We start from the raw sequence: 12,318 nt of genomic DNA, 5'->3' as shown, positions 1-12,318 counted from the left end.
AAGAATAAAGAGAACTATCAATTTTCACACCACATGGACCAATTTTTGGTCATTATGTATGCTTGTTATGTAAATATCCATTTGTTATGTCTTGTGGATATTTTTTGAATTGGGTACTGAAGCATGAAGACAACTTTCAATTATCACACCACATGGTCCAAATTTTGGTCATTATGTATGCTTGTTATGAAAATATCCGTTTGTTATGTTAGTTCCATCATTTTCGGTTCCTGCTTTGCGAGTACAACATGCCTAGTTTTTGTGTGATGCAGATTGTAGAATGAATTTCAATGTGTTTTCTATTGAGTACTATAAGTCTCCAATATGTTCTATGAGTAAATATGTTTTTAATCTTAGGATAAAAGTGTCACATCGCATGGGTTGTCTTCATATGCAATCAGTGTGAAAATTAACATATTGAATGGTGAAGTTGTCTCTAGTTTGATTTTATAGCAATACAATCCTGAAAGGTGGGTTCTTGGAAAAGCCATATTAATTATATACCCCAAATTCATTTTTGATGTTTTGTAGATTGGAGGAAGAGTGATGTTTTAGGAAAGAATAAGAAGGGATCTTGTTTCACTGCCTTGAAATGGGAATTTTGTGCTAAACATAAATCCCACACAACAAGCCTGTTTCCACCTTTATTTTGCAAATTTTCCTATTTTTAACTAGGTTGATTCCTAAACTTGAATATGGGCTGTTATGTCTTAGAAAAACCAAGGGAAGAAGTGGGGATGTTGTTTTGGAAGCTTAATAAATCATGAACCTGCCACGCTAAAGGAGGATATTAGGGTAAACAAAACCTTGGAGGAATGCCAAGAGATGCAAAATGAACATGAGAAACCATTGGTTGAAGTCAAAGAGGAACAAAATAGTCATTCATCTGCAATGGAAGTTGCAACAAAAACTATTGCAGAGGCAGAGACTACAACTTCTCATGCTATTTCCAAGGTTGTGCATCTTACAGAGTCATATTACTCTTCCAATTCCCCTAAAGAATGTGAAACCATCAAAATTTAGACTACATTTCGAGGTTATCTAGTGCGATCTCTTTTTCCATTATGGTATCTTTTAGTAAGAAGAGGGGTTTTCCAATAATTTTATTTTCACAACTATAAGTTCATATATTTCATGTAAGTTAGGAGAAACTTCCACACTCTCAGGGGTTTCATGGGACTGCAAGCATTGGTGCAGGGCCAGAATGTGCAGCGTCAAGCAAAAAATACCATGCGTTGCATGCAAGCGCTTGTTATAGTGCACTCAAAAATATGCTCCAGGAGGATTCACATGTTTGAAGAAGATCGAGCTCTTCAACACCACCTTCAACATAAATGTGAAAAAGAACTTGAGAACATGACATCTAATGTGAGGTAGATCCCATGTCTTTGGGAAAGCTTTTTGTTTCCATGTTGGAACCTTTTAAGACCACTTGATTTCTTCCTTTAAGGCCTAATAGTGTGCATTAGGTTTTTTTTTTTGGAATTTGCAACCTAACTTGAGTTTCCTTGTGCTATGTTATTTGAAAAATAATTTAATCTAGTTTATCAACAAATAACCTGCATAGATACTCAAGATATATGTCAATGCAACGTAAGTTTTAGACATATTGTCTACCCATTTTAGAAATGATGTTGTGCAAGTGACTTGTAGAAAGATCAAAATTCTACCTTTCTACAATAGAATTATCTAAGGACAAAGACAAGTAGAGAATTTCTTAAACATATACCTTGACATCTATGCTCAGAGGTGTCAACAATTAGAACTGTATTTGCTTATAAATACTACTAAGTTCTGTTGAGTAGAGGTTGTTTTGACCTTTGATATACTGTTTCCAATGTTGGGTGATTGTATTATAACATATTTATAAACTCTCAAATTATTTTTACATAGGAATGACCATTCTTGGCTAGAGAAATAGATTTAATGTCAAAGCCTTTATACAATGAGTATGAAATTTTGTAGTTTCTGGTGATATATAATTTCTTTATTGTATGTTATGGCAAATAAGTTATGTTTCAGCTTCAATATTTCATATATGATTTCTTTCTATGATTGAAAGCATCAATTGTTTTAGTCCAACAAAAGAAGCAAGTTTTGTGTATTTGTAGTTCTTTTCTTAAGGAAATTCAATTGGTTTCAATGAAAATAATGTATGTTTCTTTGTTGTTTCCTTGTTTTCCAATCATCATTTGCACTTGTCAAAGACTAAAATACTTCTGTTTCTAAATAGTCTAAAGCTAACCATCAACAAGATCGGGACAACAACATGCTAACTAGGGAAGAAACTGAGGCTAGACATAAAGCAACATAGAGGCTGTTATTAAGTGAGAGAGGGCATTGGCATATGCATTTTATCATCATGTACGAGCTTAACTACTGCTTGAAATTGCTAATGCACCAAATTCAACAATCTGTTTGATACATTTTGGTAAATCTTGCATGTTTACAACTACGGAAGAACCCTCTAAAATTAGTCTAAACCAAGTTGATGGATATTGATCTTGTGAAGCCTCACTTGGAATGGAGTTTGTTAGATCATTGGATGGAAAACATGCCATGGGACAAACACATGATGACCATGAAGGAAAATTATAATAGGAAGCTTTAAACTATAGGTGAAATTGGACAAAAAGTTTACATATAGAGTTAAAGTAGCATAATGCAAAATTGGCCAACACTGGTATCAAAAAATCTTATCCATTTACTCCCGTTTCAAAATCCTCCATACCAAACAAGATGTCATTGATGCGCACAGAAAAAAAGAGCGATGAAAATGTTTTGAGGTCAGAAAGACCAAGATATAACTCTCGTAAGAGTCTAGTAGGTAAATATTCTATGAGAGATGATGAGCCTTATATGCCCTCCTAGAATTCCCAACTACATGGCATCTGCAGTGTTTGTAAAGCAAAGTTCAAATCATTGAATACTCCAAAATAGAGGCCTAAGACTCCTTCCATAGAACCTATTTCATATAGAAGGAAAAGGCTATATTTTCCTTTGTCAGAGGCCAGTTCAGGCCCATACAAGTCCACTAAAGGCTCCATGTTTCCTCATACAAGTCCCAATTTGAAAGGGATTTCAGGACCATCGAAATCAAAGAAGTTTGTCAGTTATTTGAAAGATATTAGTATTGAATTAGACAATTCCTCTTTGACTTGGGGTCATAGAAAACCTTTTAGATAAGTATTTGTGTAGGTATATGCCACAACTACTATAATCTAGATTGACGTAGCTGGCATGGTAAAGGAGATATATATATTTTTTAGAATTACAAAAGGTTGCTCTCATGGGATGAACTTGGATGTTGGAAGTAGTAGCATCTTATGGATCCTAGTGATATCTATTTCTATTTGATATTTCAGATAAAGTGATATGCTTGCAATAAGATATTTATAGACACCTGATAAAATCTCATTTCATTGAGATTGTATGTTGGGGCATTGTCAAGATTTGGGAGGGTTAGAAAGCTATATAAGGATATCTTATTAGCTTCCAAGTATGTTATAATAGGTTTGGAAAGGGTTCAGAGTGCATTCAAAAAGAGATGTTAGGAATTTTTACTTAGAAGAGTGTATTAAGGATTGATACAAATTGAGTAGAAATAGTTAATTTAAAGCGATTTAGTCATTGCATGAGGTGAGATGCCAAAATTGTGAAGCCTTTTCTTCCTGTCATTAGCTTAAAATTGTTAAGATATTTGACTTTGTGTTGGATTTTAAAATCAATGATCAATCACATTGTGCACCTTTTGAAACTTCCTTTATTGTCAAAATGAAAATACACTTGTACCATTGTTATGGAAAGTGGACCTTTCATAGTGATCCGAGTTGACTCAACTCCCAGATTTAACCAAGATCTTTTGCTTTCGTGATGTGATTAGAATTGTAATTAAAATAGCATAATTGAACATATATGCATGCTATAAAGAAGAAGGAACATGACAATCATCAACAACATAAAATAACAAGACATTGATAACGGAGTTCGTCCAGGAGGGACTACGTCTCCGGGCCCCGGTGTCAAGATGGTGTAGGCCGCTGCATTAAGTGTTGTCAATAGTGATGATGTACATAAGAGGTGACGTCACTATCATACAAGGAAAATTCCCTCACACAGGAGTGGCTCCAAGAGATGTTCCACTGCAGGAACTCTCATTCAAAACGGAATCCTAATAGCATGACCTAAACTCATGCATGAAGATAATGAGCATCCCGCCAACATGGCATAAAAGGGATCTCAAACAAAACATGACGAATCATGACAAAAGGTACATCCCACAAATGACTCCATGTCGCATCAGGTAGGAATCATGAAACAAGTAAGAAACAAGATCCCACATAAAACATCAAACAAGGATCTATATAGCACAATGCATCTCATAGAAAAAGAAGTACATGAACACACTGCATATACCTCACATCCTGGGACCATTTGAAGAAAAGGATGTCAAACTTCTGAAGCTGTTCGTGCCACCGATCTCACGGTGTCGAATCGCATGGAAATGACTACTCACACATGAATGCTGACACTTGCACTCCACTTTGAAAAGTGGCCAAAAAATGAAATGAGCAAATGGAAAATCTAAATGCACCATCAGATTTGTGGCATCGAATAATGCAAAATTGATTGTCAAATTTCTGGATTATGAAAAAGTGGAAATATGGGGCTTAAGGAATCTTTTAGATTTTGCTTAGATTCCTCAAAGATTCCCTCCTACGGGTCCTCTGCGACTGCTGCTCAGATCAAAATTTTGACTGCACCATCAGGTTCGTGTCGCTGAGAGGTGTAGGATCGACATAAAATTTGTACAATTTGGACACTGCAAAAATTTCACCCTCCTGAGAATTTCACCCAATCATGGTTCCGCCTGCCTCTTCTCTGGGCTCATGGTTCCACCTTCACATTAATAAAAAAAAATGTCTCAAAAATGCGCTCTCCTATGCCTGGGCACACTGATGAAATGAGGGTTTTATACTTAGGTTCGTGGGCGAATATTATAAAGCGGTGGTTGGGCAGATTGGTATACAGTCCGAGTTATAAGGAGGAGGTCGGGTGGTCAAACCCTGACCCTTTGATATTTACACACATTTTGGTTTCAAAAACTCCGCATGTATTTTTTTTCCTACAGTTTGTTTGAATGGCATGGAGTTGTCACGTCGACGAATACAACAGAGTTGGGTCGTATTGGTTACGGTTTTGGGGTTCAATTGCGTGTGACATGGGGCTACCGCATGGTGGCGGGCCAGCCCACGTGGATGGCGTGGGCTCGATACCGACCGACCTCCACATTAACATATTGCATATGGTTTGAGGTGTTGGGGTGTGGGCCAGGTCTAGCAGAGGTGGCTCGCCCACCCCTTTGGAACATTGATTAATATGTATGGTGTGCAGTAGGGTGGTTGGAGGGTTCGACGGGGTAATGGCCACCGACCCAAGTTTAATATTAAATGGTGGTTGGAGGGTGTGGTTGGACCGGTGGGGGTCATGGCTCATTGGTCCTTTTTTTTAATAATTTTTGTTATATAGTTTTGGGGTGGTGGGGTTGGTGGCTCGCCACCTAATTTATATATATATATATATATCTATATATATATATATATATATATATATATATATCTATATATATATATATATATATATATATATATATGTATATATATATATATATATATATTATTTTTATTTTAATAAATACATTTTTTGAATTTGTCTAATATAGGGGGTATTAGACAAATTAACGATCCAAAAAATTCGCCCGCTTTCGGGAGCTAGGTTTCATGCCCCAGGGTCAGTCAATTTGTAGGACACTTAAACCTGGCCCATAGACCCTGTTCAGTGGGAGATCTGCGAGATCAATTCTGGTGGTGAAAGAAGATGGCGAGCAGTGGAAAGATATAGATCGAGAAATTTAATGGTTAGAGATTTGAGTTGTGGAAACTCAAGATGGAGGATCTGTTGGTGGATAAAGATCAGTGGATCACGGTAGATCTAGGTACTAAACCAACGAGAGTCTCCGATGAAGAATGGAAGAAGTTGGATTGAAAGGCAAAGAGCACAATGCAATTGTGTGTCTCAGATTTAGTATTGCTGAATGTATCAGGGGAAGCTACGGCGAAGGCTTTGTGGGACAAGTTAGGGACTTTGTACCAATCTAAGTCTCTGGTGAATAAACTGTTCCTGCGGAAAAAGCTTTATAACTCGAGGATGAAAGATGGAGACTCGATGACAGAGCATTTGAACGCATTTAATACTGTGGTAAGTCAGTTAGCATCTATTGATATTAAAATTTCAGATGAAGATAAGTCCATCAGTTTGTTGTGTTCTCTACCAGATTCGTGGGATAGTCTGGTTATTGCAATAGGTAGCAAAGAAACCGCCTTGCAGTTTGATGAAATAGTCTCATCCTTGCTGAAGGAGTAGATGAGACAGAAAAATATGGAGAGCAATAATGGTGATGCCTTGTCTGTACGAGGACGGTCCCAGAATAGAAACAAAAATAAGTCATTGAGTGGGAGATCTAAATCTCCAGGAAAACCTATAAAGGTGGTGTGCTGGAAATGTGGAAAGGAAGGACACTACAAAAGGGACTGTAAATCTAAAGCTCCTGATAAAGGAAAAGGATCTGATGATTCTCCTTCTACAGAGGCAAAAACCACCTCAGATGAAGGTGGGGATGTGTACTTGGCTTCTTCAAGTACACATGTAGATCATGAGGCATGATTGATTGACTCAGGTGCATCCTTTCACTTTACTCCCCATAGAGAGTGGTTCTGCGAGTATGAGAAATATGATGGTGGTGATGTCTTCTTATGGGATGATAGGAAGGCTAGAATCACTGGTCACGGAAAAGTAAAGTTGAAGTTTAAAGGTGGAAGGGTTAGAACACTTCCGGGTGTTCTGCATATTCCTGCACTAGCTAGAAATATAATTTCTATAAGCAAGCTGGATGATGCAGGTGTAAAAACAGTGTTCGAGAAGGATACCTACAAAATGGTTCGGGGAGCACTGGTATTGATGCGGGGAGTTCGAATTGGAACTCTGTACAAGCTGCAAGGTAGCACTGTTATTGACGGGTGCAACAGTTTTGTGGTTCCTGAAAGTGGAGCAGAAAATCTAGTGGTCTCTGGAGAGATGACCATGTTGTGGCATCAAAGGCTTGGACATATTGGAGAGAAGGGCCTTCGAATACTTCATGGTAAAGGTATGGTAGAAGGTATGAGTAATAGCTCTCTGGATTTTGATTTCTGTGAAAATTGTGTATATGGGAAGCAGAATCGGGTGAGTTTCCCCTTTGGTAGTAAGAGGGCGAAACAAATATTAGAACTTGTGCACAGTGATGTGTTTGGACCTGTGAAGGTTCCATCATTGGGTAAGTCTATATACTATGTATCATTTATAGATGACGTCTCAAGGAATACATGGATATATTTCCTTAAGAAGAAATCTGAAGCCTTTGACAGGTTTAAAGAATTTAAGGCTCTCGTGGAAAATCAGACAGAGAAGAAGATAAAGGTGCTGAGGACAGATAATGGTGGAGAGATTTGTAGCAAGGAATTTGAAGAATTCTGTAAGAAGTGTGGTATAGCATGACATAAGACTACTCCATATACACCTCAGAAAAATGGAGTTGAAGAAAGAATGAATAAGACATTGATGGAAAGGGCAAGAAGCATGCTCAGTGGTGCTGGGTTAGGACAAGAATTCTGGGCAGAGGTGGTGGATATTGCATGTTACCTGGTCAACATGTCACCTTCATCAGCGTTGGAGGATAAGACTCCACAAGAGGTATGGACTGGTAAGAAACCCTCTCTTTCACATCTGAGGGTATTTGGATGTGATGCATATGTACATGTTCCAAAGGAGAAACAAACCAAGTTGGATAGTAAATTTGAAAAGTACATCTTTATTGGGTATAAGGATGGTTTAAAGGGTTATAAGCTTTGGAACCCAGTCACACAGAAGGTTTTGTACAACCGAGATGTGGTGTTCAGAGAGGTAAAAGATGTTATTAAACATGAAGTCCAACCAAAGGAACGTGAGAAGATAGAGTTTGAGCTAAAGGAAGAAGAATCAGACTCTACAGTAGAGGAGGAATCAGAAGATGAAGAGCCACAAACTCCGGGTGTGAGAAGGTCAGTTCGAGAAAGAAGGCAGCCATAAAGGTATAGTCCATCTTCTTTCTATTCAAATTTTGCTTTATCTATTATTAACGATGATCCTAGAACTGTGAAGGAAGTAGTAGATTCAGAGGATGGAAAACTATGGAAATAGGCCATGGTTGATGAAATGGCATCTTTGCACAAAAATGAGGCTTGGGATCTGGTGCAGTTGTCGGCTATAAGGAAACCCATTGGCAGAAAATGGGTGTTCAAGAAGAAGACAAATTCAGAAGGAAAAGTGGAGAAATACAAAGATTGGTTGGTAGCAAAGGGTTATTCCCAGGTGCCGAGAATTGACTTTGGTGATATTTTTTCTCCTGTTGCCAAGGTAACTTCTATTAGATTACTTTTATCTGTTGCTGCTGCTTTTGATTTTGAGGTAGAACAGACGGATGTAAAGATATAATTTCTTCACAGGGATCTGGAAGAGGAAATCTACATGAAGAAACCTGAAGGCTTTGCGGTGAAGGGTAAGAAAGAATTGGTATGCAAGTTAAAGAAGTCTTTGTATGGGTTAAAACAGTCACCAAGGATGTGGTATAAAAAATTTGACACATTTATACGGGGACTTGGCTTCACCAGAAGCAAAGCAGATCACTGTGTGTATTTTAAATTAATTGGTGACTGTGTTATTTATCTGGTCTTGTATGTGGATGATATGTTGCTGGTTGGAAATGACAAAGAAATTATCTAGGATTTGAAGACCCAATTGTCCTCCAAATTTGACATGAAAGATCTTGGTGTTGCAAACTATATTTTGGGCATGGAAATTAAAAGAGATCGGGAAAAGAGGAAGCTCTGGTTAAACCAGAGGAAGTATGTCTAGAAAATACTGAAGAGGTTTAATATGCAGGATAGTAAACCGGTGAAGGTTCCTGTTCCTATAGGTGTGAGGTTATCTACTAAACAGTGTCCCAAGACACAAGAAGAGGAAGAGGACATGTCTCGTGTTCCATTTGCAAGTTCAGTCGGTAGCCTTATGTATGCAATGGTATGTACTAGACCAGACATTGCACATGCAGTGGGAGTATTGAGTAGGTTTATGTCAAAACCAGGGAAGGAGCACTGGACAACAGTGAAGTGGGTTTCCAGGTATTTGCGTGGCACTAGTGATTATGGTTTGTGCTACCAAGGAAGACCAGGATTGGACAGAGTGTTGGATATTCATGGCTTTGTTGATGCAGACTGGGCTAGAGATTTGGATCAGAGAATATCTACAAGTGGGTATGTGTTTAACCTATTTGGAGGTGCAGTCAGTTGGATGAGTAAGAAACAATCTGTAGTGGCACTATCAACTACAGAGGCAGAATACATGGCATCCACTCATGCAAGCAAGGAAGCAGTTTGTTTGCAGAGATTATGTTCAAGTATGGGGTTAGTACAGGAAGCTATAAGGATAGACTGTGACAACCAAAGTGCAATTTTCTTGGCAAAGAACCTCGCATATCATTCAAAGACAAAGCACATTGATGTTCAATATCACTTTGTGAGGGATATGATAGAAGACAAAAAGGTGTTGCTGGTAAAGGTGGACACTTTGAAGAATACTGCAGATGCATTGACAAAATCTATGAGCTCTGAGAAGTTCTCTTGGTGTAGAGAGACAATGGGTGTTTCAGGGCTGAAAAAATGACTAAGCTCTCTTGTGGCCCCTTGTGGAAAGAAAACAACAAGTGGGAGAATGTTGGGTTGTGTTATATTCTTTCCACGACGAGCCCACCCTTCTTTGCGCCGATTGTTAGCGGGGGGGGGTCATAGGGGGTATGAGGTGTACCCGTAACCCTACTTTATAGGGTCCGGGGCAGCGCCCTGGAAAATTTTGGTTTTGAACCCTATGTTAGGTTGGGCGGACCTACCTATGGTTTTGTGCATGATTTTCGCACATGTTGTTTGGATGCGATGGTTTTCGGTCCATGGTATTGGACGCGATGGTTTTCAGTCCATGGTATTGGATGCTTTGGCATGTATAAATATGCATTATAACATTGCAATGAACATAATGAAAAATCAAGCTGGTAGTCCCGGTTTTGGGATCCAGGGGAAATCTCTGTGTATATGTGTTTTATGTGTTATGCTCTCGCATTGTTTATTTTCTGTGTTTTAGAATTCGTATCCAGGTAATTTCTGTACGGGGTTAAAACCTACAGCAATGGGCACTACCATGGGATGATGGGGATGTGTTCCCATAATTCTCTTTCCTCGATGATTTCAACAATGTCTCGGAAGAATATGACACCTTCGAGCATTCTCCCTCGGTGTATCTCAAGCCTACAAATTGAGGTCTCTACACAACCTCCAATGGTTGAGTTATGCCTTACTTATTAACACCAAGTTCTTTTTCCTCCTTGCACCTCATCTTGGTAAGGAGCCTCATGTTTGTCCCTGTAATTGGTATCTCCACATCTCCAATAGAAATCATACTATGTGAAGATGAAACTGAAAGGAAATCAACATCTTTTACCTCCTCTGTCGATTTGGAAAGAACTGATGAGGGCTTCTCATCATCTGCCATTGGTGGTTCACTAGCTATCGTGGCACATTCCCCAACTTCCTTTTCGACATACCCAAGTCCTGCCTGATGGGGTAATTCTTCTACTTTGATGGGGTTGACAATGCCTTGGCCATTAATTCCCAAGCCTTTTCCTTCATAACCCATTCTCTTCAATAGTTTGGAGCCAATTCCTGTGGTATGATTCTCAAAAACAACAAAATCATCATCAGGAAACATACATGAAATTAGAGAACTACTTGTTACCTCACATGGGTCACGTTGCATCTTTTCCAAGGCCTCGTCCTTAGCTTGCAACCGTCGTAGCAAACTTTGTTTTTCCTCTTTCTCTTCATGTAGATGTATCTTCAATTCAACGTTCTCTGTTTGAAGATTATGTTTGTTGTGCTTCAGTTCTTCCAGGGCCTCTTTCGTGGCTCACATTTGAAGCTGCAATTGCTCCTTTTCCTCTGTCTCCTTTTGTAGAGCTTGATACATTATTTCCACCCTTTTGGAAATTTAGAGAATGGTCTTGTACATCGCTTTTTCATCCTCTATCACTGCACGTTCCATTGTTCATGCTTGCAATTCACATCCACGCAAATACCACTCTGATACCAAACTTGATTCGAGTTGACTCAACTCCTGGATTTAACCAAGATATTTTTCTTTTGTGATGTGATTAGAATTGCAATTAAAATAGAATAATTGAAAATATATGCATGTTATAAAGAAGAAGGAACATGATAATCATCAGCAACATAAAATAACAAGACGTTGATAATGGAGTTCGTCTAGGAGGGACTACGTCTCTGGGCCCCGGTGTCAAGATGGTGTAGGCCGTTGCATTAATTGCTGTTAATAGTGATGATGTACATAAGAGGTGACATCGCTATCATACAAGTAAAATGCCCTCACGCAGGAGTGGCTCCAAGAGATGTTCTCTATAGGAACTCTCATTCAAAAAGGACTCCTAACAACATGACCTAAACTCATGCATGATGATAGTGAGCATCCCGCCAACATGGCATAAAAGGGATCTCAAACAAAACAAGATGAATTATGACAACAAGTACATCCCACAAATGAATTTGTGTCGCATCAAGTAGGAATCATGAAACAAGTAAGAAACAAGATCCCACATCAAACATCAAACAGGGATCTATACAATACAATGCATCTCATATCAAAAGAAGTATATGAACACATTGCATATACCTCACATCTTGGGACCATCTAAAGGAAAGGATGTCAAGCTGCTGAAGCTATTCTTGCCATCGATTTCACGGCGTCAAATTGCATGGAAATTACTGCTTGCACATGAATGCTGACACCTGCGCTCCACTTTGAAAAGTGGTCGAAAAATGAAATGAGCAAATGGAAAATCTAAATGCACCATCATATTTATGGCGTCAAATAGTGGAAAATCGATTATCAAATTTTTGAATTATGAGAAAGTGGAAATCTGGGGCTTAAGGAATCTTTTAGATTTCCCCTAAATTCCTCAAAGATTTCCTCCTCTGGGTCCTTTGCAAATCTGTTGCTCAGATCGAAATTTTGACTGCGCCATCAGGTTCATGTCGCCGAGAGGTGTAAGATCGACATAAAATTTGTACAATTTGGACACTGCAAAAATTTCACCCTCCTGAGAATTTCACCCAATCACGG

General features: G+C 38.6%; 1 pseudogene; it reads left to right on the top strand.

Annotated features, from left to right (window-relative positions):
• Nucleotides 1–280: 280 nt before the first annotated feature.
• Nucleotides 281–3,186, top strand: LOC149258441 (protein IQ-DOMAIN 3-like; annotated as a pseudogene).
• Nucleotides 3,187–12,318: the final 9,132 nt, after the last annotated feature.

This window comes from Pinus tabuliformis, chromosome 6 (assembly GCF_031772625.1).
Source record: "Pinus tabuliformis cultivar Carrire ecotype Pingquan chromosome 6, CPIR1, whole genome shotgun sequence".
Taxonomy (NCBI): Eukaryota; Viridiplantae; Streptophyta; class Pinopsida; order Pinales; family Pinaceae; genus Pinus; species Pinus tabuliformis.
This window is presented reverse-complemented; position numbering and strand designations above follow the sequence as displayed.